Consider the following 14,406-nt stretch of genomic DNA (forward strand, 5'->3'; position numbering starts at 1 on the left):
ATAGTTCTCATCGTAACTGTGAGGCAGTGACTGTTATTATCCCCATTTTTCAGAGGAGAAGACTGAGGTTCTCAGAGGTAAATAACATGCCCGAGTCATCCTGCGAATAAGTGGCCTCGCATCTCAGGTCTGGAATCCGAGGCTTTTGGCAGCCCGACTGCACTGCTTCTCCAGCTCTAGGCTAGGGGCCGGGCATTCGGGTCCAACACTGGCAGGACCAGGTGCTGCCTCGAGGAGCTCACAGCCTGGGGTGGAGGCTGACACGCACACAGGCGGCAGTGAGTGAATTTCCGGATGTAACACGTGGGCTCAAGTCAAGCCAGGCTGGGTGGGAGGCGCAGCAGGACTGGCAACAATGCCATTCTGGATGCAGAACTAGTCAGGAGTGTCGCCAGCTAGGCCCTCCCACCTGGGCCAGAGGCAGAGCCACCTCTGTGCCTGCCAGCTGTGTGTGTGTGTTGCGCCCAGGGGAGACGGCACATGGAATGGGGTCCGAGACAAGCACTGGGCCGGGAACGAGGATCTGAAACCACTCTCTGGATCCTTGCCATGGCCCCAGGGTCCCTGAAACTCAGTGTCTCTTCTGGATATGAGAGTAGTAATGTTTGCGATACAAGGTTGTTGTAAAGATTAAGTGAAAGGATGTGAAAAAAAAAAATCTTTTTCTAATCCTAAATCTGGTGCTTAACACCTATTAATAGTCATGGCCACTTTTGAGCTCCTACTTTGGCCTCACACAGTACTAGGAGGTTATAGATAATGTCTTGTTTAATCCTCCATAGTCCTTCAAGACTTGTTGCTCTCATTTTATGGATGTGGAAACTGAGGTCAAGAGGCTCCCATCTATGAGGGCATAGAGTTAAGAGTCAGAACCAGGTCTTCTGATTCCAAAGTTACCTCTCAGGGTGGCTTAGACATTATGTATCTGCCTTCAGCTCAGGCCATGATCCTGGGGTGCTGGGATCAAGCCCTGTGCTTGATCAGGCTCCGTGCTCAGCAGGGAGCCTACTTCTCCCTTTCCCTCTGCCTGCTGCTCCCCCTACTTGTGCTCTCTCTTTCTCTCTGTTAAATAAATAAATAAAATCTTAAAAAACAAAAACAAAACAAAGTCACTTTGTTTGGAACACAGAGATGTTCCAAACCTGAGTTCTCTACTTTTCTCAGCCCTGCCCCTTGGGGTAGTAAGCCACTAAACCAACCACGGGAGGGCGTGGCTGTTGAGGCACCAAGCTGAGCAAGGCACTCCTGCCAGGCCAGCCACCCAGGCCTGGAGCTGGTGGTGAGCAGGGATGGAGGGAAGGGCTTTACCTGCCCATGGCCCCTGGTTGTGGTGGGAGCAGCAGGCTCTCCTCCTTGCCAGTCTGGCAAGTAAGTTTCTTCGGCCTGTGAGTCACACAGCACTGATGAGTCAGATTTTTCCTTTCTTCTTGCCCAGAGCAGCTGGGGAGGGGGTGGGAGATCTTCTTAGGAAATAGGACCTCCCTACCTCTGCTCTCCCACTGTCCCCCTTGCCTTGGAGCTGCACATTTTCTATCCAGAAGTCTGTGGCTCAGCCCCGGGGAAAGAGTCCTATGTCTACAGAAGAGGTGTCTGGGTGCTGGCTATGCAGGCACGAGAGACCAGGCTTCCGGCTGAGTCGAGTCAGGAGGGGAGGGGCCCTCCTTGTTAATAAGGAGAGTGAGATAGCTAGTTCAAGCTGTCTGGCTCCCAAGCCTCTTGTTTTGGCTTTCCCTGTCCCTTCTGCGTGCAAGGGCTTAGGCCATATCCTCTGGACAGTGAAGCCGGGTTTCCCCAGGCACAGGGTCCCCTAAGCTATCCACTTTTTGCCTTATTACCAGTCTGGCTCCAAGCCTTGAAAGGACTGTCCAGATGGTCGGCCTCAGGCAGGCCTGGGGTTCTCCCTGAGCACCCTCCTGCCAGGCCCTCTCAGAGGCCTAATTAAACAATCGGAGCAGCCAGCCAGGCTGGGCAACCTGGTTCCAGATCAGTGCTTTTCAGCCCCGGCCATATATCAGAATCACTGGGAGAGCGCTAAAACCCCCCTGATGCTCAAGCCACGCCCCAGCACAGTCAAATCAGTGCCCCAGGCACCCGTGTTTTCCATATACCTGCTGCATTGCCCTCGAGAGCCTGCCCTCCAGCAACAGACAGTCGATTTTCAGGGGCAGCACTGTGCATGGGGAATGTGCACAGGAGGCGGCGTGTGACTCAGAGGTGCTGTGGGATGCTCACGTGCCACGGGGTCAGGGGAGAGGAGCCCGTGGGGCCTGGTGGGAAGAGGGCTGGCCTCCTGCATCCTGAGGGATAGAGGTCATGACCAGGCAGTGCTCGGGAAGGAAACCAGGGAGGACACTGGCCTGACAGGGCTGGTGATTCACGGGCTGTAGGGGAGGAAGGGGGAAGAGTGAGTCAGGCACAGCTGCATGCAAGGCCTGAGCCGGGCTTGGGAGAGTGAACGTGCTCAGACGAGTCCTCTGTTGATCCACAAACAGAGCGCTGTGGGGTTGCGGGTCTTGAGCTGAGCCACATGAAGAAGTGAGTGAGCCTTAAAAAGATGGGCTTCCAGATCGCAGGGATGTCGGGCATCTGTGTGTGTGTCACACTTGACCATAGCACTTTGCACAGAAACTCGCCCGAGCATCTCAGTGGCTCTGTAAGGCGCTAAGAGGAGAGGCATTTGAATTTGGCAGGTGTGCTCGGAGAGGTTAAGTGCCATGTCCTGGGTCACACAGCATGGATCATGATAGAGAAGGACCCCGGTCTTCTGACTCCAGGTTCACCCCACTTAAGACACAGACCTAAAAGACAGTAATTTAGGCCCAGCTCCCTGAGGTAAGCTGGACTGTGGGAGAACACTGGGATTGAGAGAATGTAGAGCCACAACCAGGGGGAGGATGGGGGGGGGCGTCTTTTCTAGCTCCAGCTTCAACAGTCCTGGGCGAACTTGTTACTGTGTTTGCTGTGGAAGCAGAGGGGTCGCTGCTCAGATCAAGGAAAGCAGGACCCCAGAGGGCCTTGGCACTGGGCAGACCTCACTCAGGCCAGTAGGTTAGGTTGGTTGAGGGGATGGTGAACGGGATGGCAGAGAACCCACAGAGAGAGAAACCACAGAAGACGAAAAAGGGATCTTCAGTCCGGGGAGGAGAAAACTACCAGCCCCGTGAAGGAGGTTGTGACTTGTTCTGTGTTGTTCCAGAGAACAGAGCCAATGGATTTGGGGTCAAAAGAATAGCATTAATAATAATAATGGCAAAAACAATTTCAGTGACCATTCTAAGTGTCTGCTCTGTGGCAGGTGTGGTGCTGGCATGTGTGTGTGTGTCTTCAGGTGAGGAGACAAGAACCTGGTGGGCCCGGGTGCTAGGGTGACCACAGCAGAAGTGTTCAGTAGTGGATTTATTACATATAATCTTCTTGACTCTATTAGTTAATTTAATATGTACGCAGGTATCTTTAATCCTCCCAATCTCCCCGAGAAGGAGGATGTCTCCGCTCCCTACTTCCGAGGAGAGGAGACTAGAAAGCTGAAGTCATTTACCCAGAGTCACTGTGCTCATTTATGATGGAGCTGATGTTCAAACCCAGGTCTGTCTGACTCCAAACTCTGGACCTTCAGCCTCTGTGTTTCTCTCTTCTGCCTGCTACATAGCTAGTGCTCGGTGAAGGGTGACTGTAAGATCATTAACTTTCGCACCATTCGCCATGTCTCACGGTGCAACAGGTTTCCTCTTGGTACCGTGACCGCCTCGTCTCTAGAAGTGCACACAGGCTGAATTGCCACCGGCAGGGGTGTTGTGTGGGATAGGAGTTGGGGGGTCTCCATTACTGAGCCCCCAACCAGCCATGCAAAATTAGCTGTGTTCCTAGAGACCTGGGTGCACAGTTAGGCCACCGTGTCCCAGGAGGGCCCAGCCCTGAGATCCCCTTTATCTCTAGTGGGAAATAGAGGACCGGGCAGACTCCTAACTCCTCCACACCTGCCCCGACGTGTGTTCTGCTTGCTGCTCTCCCACTGGTGTATTGGTCGCTCTCAAACTCCTGACATTTCAGTAGTCTAGTTATAACTCTGCTTCCACTGGCAATGGAGTGGTTTGATAGGCAGAATTTGCTTCCCACTCCCACTGTGTGCACACACACGCATGCACACACGTGTACACACACACACACAACACACACACACACACACACACACACACACACGGGGCAAGAGCTATGTGGCGTGCGACTGTTCACCTCACCTCTCAGAGCCTGTTTCTTGGTCTATAAAACGAAGGGGCTAGGCTGACTGACTTTAAAGTCACTCCTGGCTTCAGGATTCTGCCACACTCTGGGGCACCTGTCCTGATGGAGCAGCACACGTCTGAGCACCTGACACCCAGTGAGAGCGAGTCTCCAGTGTCAGAAGTTGGGCTGTGCCATTTGGCCTCCAGGCATCCGGCTGCCAAGCCTGTGTGGACCCTCCTTGCCAGCAGGCCTGTGGAAAGCACAGCGGCAGAGTTGACCTGTCTCTCTTCCCTGGGGTCCCAAGGTTGCCAGGGGACCTGGCCAGATACCGGAGACCTTTCTAGCAACCTCTGGAGAGTTTTGGTTTTATTTATTAGCCACTATCCTCCCTCTCCTGCCCCAAGGAAAGTGCTGACCCTTGGCTCTGCAGCCGCCCAGGGAAACAGGTATACATGGAGCGCACTCTCTGTCCCTGTCAGACGTGACCTCATTTAACCATCCCCCATCTTCCTGCACCATGAGGGAGAGACCAGGAGTTTACGACAGACAGCAAGAGTTTTCCAAGTTTTCAAAATCACAGCAGCTTGATGGGGGGGGGGGAAGGATAGTAACCTTTCATTCTCTTAATTGCATAGTGGTAATAAGCATTATTGACTTGGCGTGGTTGCTAATTACAACAGTCCTGCCTTTTAAGCATGGGACAGAGTGGTGTCTGTGATCCTTATAGCAAACAGCAATCCCGCGAGATGGAGGTTACGTCCTCTTTCCAGATGGGAACGCCGAGGTTAGAATGGTGAGGTTGTCCTCCTGTGCTCGCACAGGCAGCCAGTGGCTGAATCAACACCCCAGCCCCATATCTGAAGCCCAGATGTAAGTGAGTAGCCACATTGTAGAGAGAAGGTTTGTGAGTGTGTCTCTTACCTCATAATTCTCTATGAACTGGGTTTCCAGAAAACACATGCAATCAGGGTTGCTCCTAGAGCTGGTAGCAGTGGAACCATTCAAGTTCAGGCCAGGACTCTGGTGCACCAGAAACAGGCATCAGTACGTGATGAAGGTGGGAATATATTCACTACAGGAAGGGAACTGGCTGGGAGCGTGGTGGGGGGGTGGGGAATGGTCGTCGTTGTTTCAAATTCATATGAATCTAAAACAAGGAGAAGTACAGTGATTTCCCAAATACTCAAATGTTTAACTGTACTTGTGAATCCCAGCCAGCCTCAGAAAAGGAGCTGTTGGTTGGGTGGCATGTTAGATCCCAGGGTAGACCCTGAGGGTTTGGGAGTTCTGTTTGTAGTTGAGATCAGACAACCCAGGAGTTTCTCAGGAGGGAATGGAACGGGATGGGGTTGGGGGAGGGATGGTTGGGGCAGGGGAAGAGTTGGTCAGTGCCTGGCCCTGGGAGGCTACCTTTCACCCTGCCTGGCCACATGCAATGGGGAGCCCTGGGCTGGAGGCACAAGGCAGTGTAGATGAGGGTCCTGCTCCCCCTAAGCGCACCCCAGTAAATGTGTCCTTTGTGTGCAAACATGTACGTTCCCTGCGGTTATGTGTGCCCCCCTTGTCCACACCCACTGCCCAAGCGGGGGGCCTCCAGGCAGGTTTATTTTTCTTGGCCGCACTTTCGTCTCTCCAGTTGCCAGGAAGGTTCCAGGCCCTCACTGGTCATGGTTTCTGACATCCAGCCCTTCTTCCTCCAACGGTTTCCTCTCTCTGCACCTCAGGAACTGGTTTGTTCCCTCCTGGACTCCCCCATCTGCCACCCCCTTTCTTCCTAACTAACTCTCTTGCTTACGGGAATTTCTTCCAGACTGCTCCATCTGCTCCCCCAACTCAGATCCTGCCTCTCTGCTCTCCGGCTCCCCCTCCCCCAGCTTTTCCTAAACCGCCTGCTTGCTCACTGGGCAAACAGTTCTTGAGGCCGGCTGCATGCCAGACCCCGGGCCTGCCCCAGGACTCCAGGGATGAACTGGAGGTGGTCCCAGTTGGGCGGGGCAGGGGGGGGACCAGACAGGATCATCACAGAGAACTGCAGGGCCCGGCGTCGCCACAGAGCCCGGTACAGGGCTCCCAGAGGAGCCTTGGTTCCTTCAGCCCTGACTGGGACCACCTGGGACCTGCATGACCCAAGTGGCAATACAGTTTAGGAAGCCTGGCATGTCACTTAGCAACTGGCTCCACCCTCTTCCCTCCCTGAACCCTGGAGCAGGGCCGAGGGAATGAATGGGGAGGAAGGGCCCGTGCTGGGGAGGCCCCAGCTAGCAGAGCTGGGCCAGCACTTTCCCTTGGAAGGTTACCGGCTCGGAGGGTCATCCTGGGCTAAGTCTAACTAAAAATACCACGCTTCCTGAAGGGATTACCTGGGCCCCCCTTCCCCTGCGTACTCCCTTCCCCAGCGGGGCTGATCCTTCTTTTGGAGCCCAATGTTCGGGCGCCTGGGTGGCTCAGTGGGTTAAGCTGCTGCCTTCGGCTCAGGTCATGATCTCAGGGTCCTGGGATCGAGTCCCGCATCGGGCTCTCTGCTCAGCAGGGAGCCTGCTTCCCTCTCTCTCTCTGCCTGCCTCTCTGTCTACTTGTGATCTCTCTCTGTCAAATAAATAAATAAAAATCTTAAAAAAAAAATACTTAAAAAAAAAAAAGAAGTTGGAGCCCAATGTTCTTTCTGACCTGCTGTCCCTCCACCAGATGCCATACTTGACCGCATCTCACCAGCTCCCTTCGTCCCAGCTGTGACTACCAGGGTGGGAGGGGAAGAGGAGGTCATCAAGTCTGCAGCCTGACCGAAGGGCCCTTGCAGCCCCAGATGTTAGGACAGGGAGGCCCTTGTCCCTGCCTCCTTCTTCCGCCCAGAGCCTCATCTCTCACACCAGCTGGAGCAAGCCCAGACTTGTCACATAATCAGTACTCAGAGGAGGACACTGTTGGCTCTATCCCTGGAGTAGGGGCCTGGGGATGGAGCTTGGTAACCGAGTGTGGAAAGAGAGCTTGGGGACTGTCGAAGGTATAAATAGGGCCGTCTCCTGGCTTGGGTGGACCGACTGTCCTGGGAAATCTCTGGTTCCCTTGGCTGGCCTCAGACTTGGTGTCACTTCCCAGTGACTCAGTTGTACCAGTCCCCAAAGCCGCAATAAGGACCTCTTGAGGTATGATATCAAGAGGCAAAGGGACTGCCCAGCTTCTCTCTCATGCAGACCTTTCCCCTGCCTCCCCCGCCTGCCCACAGCTGCTCTCAGCGGTGATTCCTTCAGCAGATTCCCCACCCCGTTCACTGGGCGTTCATCAGCTCCAACTTTAACTCGGTAGACACTTGCTGAAAACCTGCACCAGGCCAGCATGCTATGAGGCCATGAGGTGTTCAACGGAATGCAATCAGGGCCGGTTGTCCTTCTGTAGGTTCTTGAGAATCACCTCTTGGGCATCGTCATTCTGAATTAAGCAGGGGAGGCAGGTGGTAGTAGTGTGCACACATGCACGGACTCAGAGAGGCACACTAGCTTCAAGTAAACTGCAAAGCACTTCTGCTGTTCTCTCCCACTCATTACAGTGCCCTCCCTTGCGGGTGGGATCGCCAGACACCTTTCATTATGGAGACCAAACCATAGCGTCCACCACCGTTCTCCTCCCCCAACCCAGACACTGTGCCCTCCTGCTCTTCTCCCTCTTTCCTCTCCAGGTCAGCTCTCAGCAGCAACGTTGGAGGGGAGCCATTGAACTCACCTATGTTAAGGTGTGGATGAGCCATTCCATATCTGTTGGCTGTGTTTACAAGTGGAGTTCTTCTGTCAGAATCAAGTACATAGCCCAGCCTGTCCCCTGTGATTCTGGTTCAGTGGGTCCGCTGGAGTGGGTGGGCGCTGGCGTCTGCCTTTCTAACCAGCAGCTCAGGAGATCCTAGCACAGGTGGTACGTTGGACAACCCTTTGAGACTCCAGCTTTGCCGCTGTACTCAGAAACCTACATTCTCTGCTCACAGATCTCTCTTGCTGTTTCCCGTCCACCGTAATCACAGAAACCTCCTGTTTTCATGGGCCTTTTGTACTTCCCCAGGCAAGTGTGGACCTTGACTACAGAATGATCTCTTGTGTTTTTTTTTTTGTTTGTTTTTAAAGATTTTTATTTATTTATTTGACAGAGAGTGACACAATGAGAGAGGGAACACAAGCAGGGGGAATGGGAGAGGGAGAAGCAGGCTTTCTGCCAAGCAGGGAGCCCAACGTGGGGCTTGATCCCAGGACCCTGGGATCATGACCTGAGCTGAAGGCAGGTGCTTAACGACTGAGCCACCCAGGCGCCCCTCTTGTGTTTTAAGTCTATCTTCTGTCAACTTCCTTAAGGATAAGGACCATTTGTTTTACTTTTTGACCTAGAGCATATTTAGGACAGATAGAGACGTAAGTAGAAGCTACTAGATGCTCCTGCTGCAGAAACCAGCAGTGCCTGCAGAGCTGCCCAGAGCTGCCAGCAGCTGAAATCCCAGAGGCTGTGACCCTTGGGCTTTGTGGCTCACCAGCCCCCACAAAGCCCCTCACTCAGCTCCCCAAACTCTTCCCTGCTTTCCTGTGGCTGCTGTCTAGAACTGAACTTTATGTACCCTTTTTCTTTGTTAACAACTCCCGTTGTATTATTCTTCTTGCTGAAGTCATAAATGCCTGTTGTAGAAAACTTGGAAAATAAAAGCCAAAAAAAAAGTGTTGTGTTTTTTTTTTGCCAGTAACTGCCAATCGGCTATAGCCACTGTTACCATTTTGGTGTAAATCCTCCCATTCTTTTTAATATATGTAATTTCACATACTTTTTTAGAAACAGAAGCTGGGGGCGCCTGGGTGGCTCAGTGGGTTAAGCCTCTGCCTTCGGCTCAGGTCATGATCCCAGGGTCCTGGGATCGAGCCCCACATTGGGTTCTCTGCTCGGCAGGGAACCTGCTTCCCCCCCCTCTCTCTGCCTGCTTCTCTGCCTGCTTGTGATCTCTCTCTCCCTCTGTCAAATAAATAAATAAAATCTTAAAAAAAAAAAAAAAAGAAACAGAAGCTGGAGCACAGAGCACTTGCTGTTCTGTAACCTTTTTTCACTGTTTTGGGGCCATTTCTCCACATTAGTCAGCTTACAGAGGCTGCCACGGACGCACAGATTTTATTTAGCCTTTCTCCTGCTGGCGTACATTTAGTTTGTTTCTGGCTTTCCCTGTTTAAAACCGTGTCGAGTTAAACAGCTTCATAGATGAACCCTCGCCATATACTTGCGATTATTTTCTTCACATACATTCTTAGAAACCAAATGTCTGAGCCAAAAGGATGCACATTTTTGGGTTTTTTGGTACCATACCGAATGCCCTCCCGGAAGTTTGTACCAATTTGTGTAACATATGAGAGTGTTCACACCCTTTCTACTGCCCAGTGTTTTTGACTCAACTAACTATAAAACATCGTGGTTGTTTTTTTTTTTTAAGTAACTGAAATTTAAAATATTCATCAATTTCCTTTTATGTTTGGATTAAAACCTTCCTTTTCGGTTTTCGTCTGTACCTTTGCCTAAATTATTCGCGTCAGAGTGTAGGGATCCAGATATTTTGGCATGTCTCTTACACAGGCTTGTCCTGGGCGGGGAGAATTTTGCTGGGTATCTTTCAGCCGTTTTTGACTCACTGCTCGAGGGAGCCCGCACCTGGCCCGGAGGTGCTGCGGCTGCCCCCTGCTGGCTGCGAGGTGCCATGACGTCTGCAAAGGCAACTATTGGCTCCTGCGGCCTTTTCCTTACTTCCGCCTTCCCTGTTCCCGCCACCACCCCCCACTCCATTCTAATATTTTCTAGTGTTTGCCGTCTGAGAGGACCAGCATACAGGAAAAGGAATTTTTACACCATTGTATCCTGGGTGACTGCAGATGCTGTTCATACTTAAAGATGCACACTTGCATTGTGTCCCATCTGTGGGTGGGTCTCTGATAGTTGGAAAGCATTCTGCGGTGCACATGCAGGGGAGGGGACTCTGAAAGCCAGGTATGTGAGCAAAGCACCCTTCAGGTGATGGGGCTATTTTTATCTTACGGAGACAGTGAGAGCCATGTGTACCTGGTTATACGTCAGGTATCCTCAGTGGTCAGGAACAGAGCCAAACCCCATCTGATGGGTGGGAGGTTGGGGGGATCTGGAGCAGGAACAGCAGATATCCAGATATCCTGAAGCCTAGTCTCTTTCTTCTTCAGGAAGCCTCTTTCTTAAATCTGGATGCTCTTGATTTCGAAAGTACTGACCAGCTTTCTCAATCCCCAGCGGGTTACAAGCCCGTTAGGGGGCCTGACCTCTGCCCATAAGGAGCCACAGGTAGACTGGGGCCAGTAAGAAGTGACATGTGGGCAAGAGGAAGGAGACAGGAAAACTATAGAAATCAGCTCAAGAAGTTAAAAAGACGATCAGGTCACCGAGTGGAGGGGCAAAAACCCCATATCACCCAGAGGTCCTTGAGGGTGTCACTGCATGTCTGTGAACCCCGGTTGATCAGAGTTCTTGCTGAAGGACCAGAGAAATCATGAAGCAGAGCTATTTTTTTGATCCATGCAAAAACACAAACTTTCACAAAAAACATTTGGACAAAACTATAATCTTCTGTCTCTCCAACATATCCTTACTTCCACACTTTTAAGCCCTTGATTGATCAGTTGATCTCGTTTTGATGTTTGTGGCTGGTGTGAGGTAGGGATTCTGTTACATGTTTTCCTTATAGGAGAAACTATAGCCCTAACACCATGTATTAGTAGTCCATTAAGAAAAATCTCCTGTGTTTCTTATTTACTGATCACACAGAATACTTCTGGTGCCAGTTGGATGGGTGTTTTTAACCACACCAAGCAATTCTCCAATTTTCTCCGGACACCAACTGGTATCCTACAATCCTGTTCAATTCTGACAGTACCTGGAGTGAGTGCAGACCCCTACATGTTAAGGGCTCACCCACCAAGACTGCCCCCAGGTTCCAGTTTCAAGTAGTGAGTGGGTCCCCAGGTTACCCACAACTTCTGTCCGAGTTGGCTTCGAATCAGAGGTTCCCATGACCCTCTCCTTGGGTTCAATAGTTTGGTAAAGCAGCTCAATAGAGCCCAGGAAAACAGTTTACTTACTACCGCTGATTTATTTTATTACCGCTGATTTATTTATTAAAGGATACAAATGAATAGCCAGATGCAGAGATACATGGGGGGAGGTCTGGAAGTGTCCTGAGCACAAAAGCTTTCATCCTGGACTTGGGGTGCACCACCCTTCCGACACATGGATATGTTTACCAACCTGGAAGCTCTCTAAACCCATACTTTTCGGATTTTTGCGGAGGCTTCATCACATAGCTGTGACCAGCTATTAACTCAATTTACATCCCCTCTCCTCTCACCAGAGAATGGGGGACAGGGCTAAAAGTTCCAAGCTTAGCATAGAGCCCACCAAGAGCCACTTCATTAGAACAAAAGACACTTGTATCACCCAGGAAATTCCAACAGATTTAGGAGCTCTGTATCAGACATTCCTATCACTCAGGAAATTATAAGGGTTTTAGGAGCTGTGTATCAGGAACCAGGTCAGAGACCAAACATTACCAGAAACCAGGGGCAGAGACATACATATATATATATATCTCACATCCATCTTCTACACACACCATCTGCAATGTTCCTTCTCATTTTAATTACATTTCCGTATATGCTTGGTCTATTTCTGGGCTCTCTGTTCTGTCCCATTGGCCCATTTGTCTTTCCCTGTTCCAGTACCACACTCACCATAGCTTTATAGTTTGTGTAGGTAATGGTAGTGCAGATTCTCCCACCTCATTCTACTCTAGGAGTGGCTTTGTCCTTCCGCATAAGCTTTAGAATCAGCTTCTCAGGTTCCTGGTAGGGGCAGGGGGAAGCTTCCTAGTTAGGAATCTTAATGGAATTGCATTAATTTTATAGGACAGTTTAGAAAATGGACATTTCTATGATCTCTTTGAATATTGTTTCATCCTCATTCTTCCTGTTGTATCTTCTGGAGATTCTGACTTAAAACTTCAGACCCTTTAAATGTCAGTTATTATGTTTTTCATTTCTAGAAGTCCCATATGGTTCTTTTAACCTCTGCTTGGTCATTCTCTATAATCTCTTTTTCCCTGTTCATATCGTTAAGACTTGCTTATTTCTTTTTCTTTTTTTTAAGATTTTATTTATTTATTTGACAGAGAGAGAGAAAGAGAGACAGCGAAAGAGGGAACACAAGTGGGGCGGGGGTGGGAGTGGAAGAGGGAAAAGCAGGCTTCCCATCGATCAGGGAGCCCGATGCAGGACTCGATCCCGGAACCCTGGGATCATGACCTGAGGTGAAGGCAGATGCTTAATGACTGAGCCACCCAGGCACCCCAGGACTCACTTATTTCTTAAACTTGGTATTTCATAATCTGGTCCGATAAATCCCCTATCTGAAATCTTTGTCCGTCTGATCCTTCCGTCTGCTGTTTTTGCTGGCTCTGGCTCCTATTGCCTTGTTTCCTTGTATGTTGTGATTTAAAAAAAAAAAAAGAAGGAAAAACCAAAAACTATGACCTTATCCTTTATTTTCCTTGGAACTTTATCCTGGGAATTCTTTGAGGCCTGGTTTAAAGTTGTTTTCCCACAAAGAGGATTTGCATTTCTTTCTGCTAACCTGGCAGCTCTTCAAATTAGATGTCTGGCTTTGAGAGTTTTCTGGCCTGCTCACGCAGACCTGCAGGAGGGCTGTCTGTGGATTCAGTCGGAGCTGAGGTGGAATCCTCACGCTGTCACTTACTGTGTGACCTCAGGCAAGTCATTTGATCTCTCTGCCTGTCCCAGCATCTGTGAAAAAGCTATAAACACCTAGTGCCTTAGGCTGTTGCAAAGCTGAAGTAGGGGAGGTTGGGTCATATACAGAAATACAGGGCTCGCTGGGGGTTCTTCCACACGGTGGGTAGGCGGTGGGTGTCGCTGTGTTCCCCTGAGGAGCCTCCTCTCCTGCCCCAGCTGGACCAGGCGGCTGGTTGGCAGAGCCCAGCTTGGGTCCGGCTCCTTGCCCGGAGGATCGGAGTCTGAGTGGGAGCCACCGGCTTTAAACCTTCCTCCTGTGGATTATTCTGCCTTCGGCTCTGAGAGGTCTGAGCCTCCTGGAGCCTTTGAGAGATGCTTCTGCCTTCAGTCTCCACTTGTCTTGGAAGTCTCTTGGGGCCAGGTAACAAGAAAAATGACATGTAACAGAATTGTTTTCCGCTTCAGATGCTGCAGGGATGTTTTGGTCGGTTGGTTATGGTTTTTTTCAAAAAACGTGTTCTGTAACTACATGGTAGGTACAAAAATAATCATTGTTCATCATGGGAATGTACATTGACATAAGTGTAAAATAAAGTTGTATATTGGCATGAAAAAAATGTGAAGTCCTTTCTGTAACAAGGACTAAAAAAAATAAATAAATGTAACAGTATCAGCTCCACTGGGGCACCTGGGTGGTTCAGTCAGTGAGGCATCGAACCCATGATTCTGGCCTAGGTCCTCATCTCAGGATCCTGAGAGGAGCCCTGCTTTGGGCTTCGAGCTCAGCAGGGTGTCTGCCTGGGAGTCTCTCTCCCTCTTTCTCCCTCAACCCCCCACCCCTCCTCAGGCACGCACACTCACTCTCTGACCTCTCTCTCTCAAATAAAAGTCTGGTTTTTTTTTTAAAGATTTTTTTATTTTATTTATTTATTTATTTGACAGACACAGCAAGAGAGGAAACACAGGCAGGGGGAGTGGGAGAGGGAGAAGCAGGCTTCCCGCTGAGCAGGGAGCCCGATGTGGGGCTCCAACCCAGGCCGCTGGGATCATGACCTGAGCTAAAGGCAGACGCTTAACCAACTGAGCCACCCAGGCGCCCCCAAATAAATAAGTCTTTTAAAAAAACGTGATATGAACTCAACTATATTGAGAGAAATGGGGAAAAGGAAATATGTTCAGGTGTCAGCAGTGATTATTTCTGAATAGTGGGATTCTGGAGTCATTTCTTCCCCAGTGGCAGCATGGCACAGACAGCAGTGAGAGGGTGGCCTCAGCACTCAAAGTCTTGTGTGAAATCTGTACTCGTGTGGCCTCAGGCACATGACAGGCTCTCATGGTCACAGCCGGCCCATCTGCCGGGCTTTGTGGACAAGATGAGCAACGGGTTTGAAGTGCCCGGCCCGCC

The 14,406-nt window shown here is 50.5% G+C and overlaps 1 protein-coding gene across 1 annotated transcript in view; it reads left to right on the forward strand.

The window, feature by feature from the left end:
- LOC111145174 (ubiquitin domain containing 1) overlaps nt 1-14,406 on the forward strand; it is a 52,369-nt gene that overhangs the window by 34,959 nt on the left and 3,004 nt on the right. The gene's annotated exons all lie outside the window — the stretch shown is intronic.

This window comes from Enhydra lutris, unplaced genomic scaffold, assembly GCF_002288905.1.
Source record: "Enhydra lutris kenyoni isolate GAN:26980312 unplaced genomic scaffold, ASM228890v2 scaffoldscaffold12, whole genome shotgun sequence".
NCBI classification, from domain to species: Eukaryota; Metazoa; Chordata; class Mammalia; order Carnivora; family Mustelidae; genus Enhydra; species Enhydra lutris.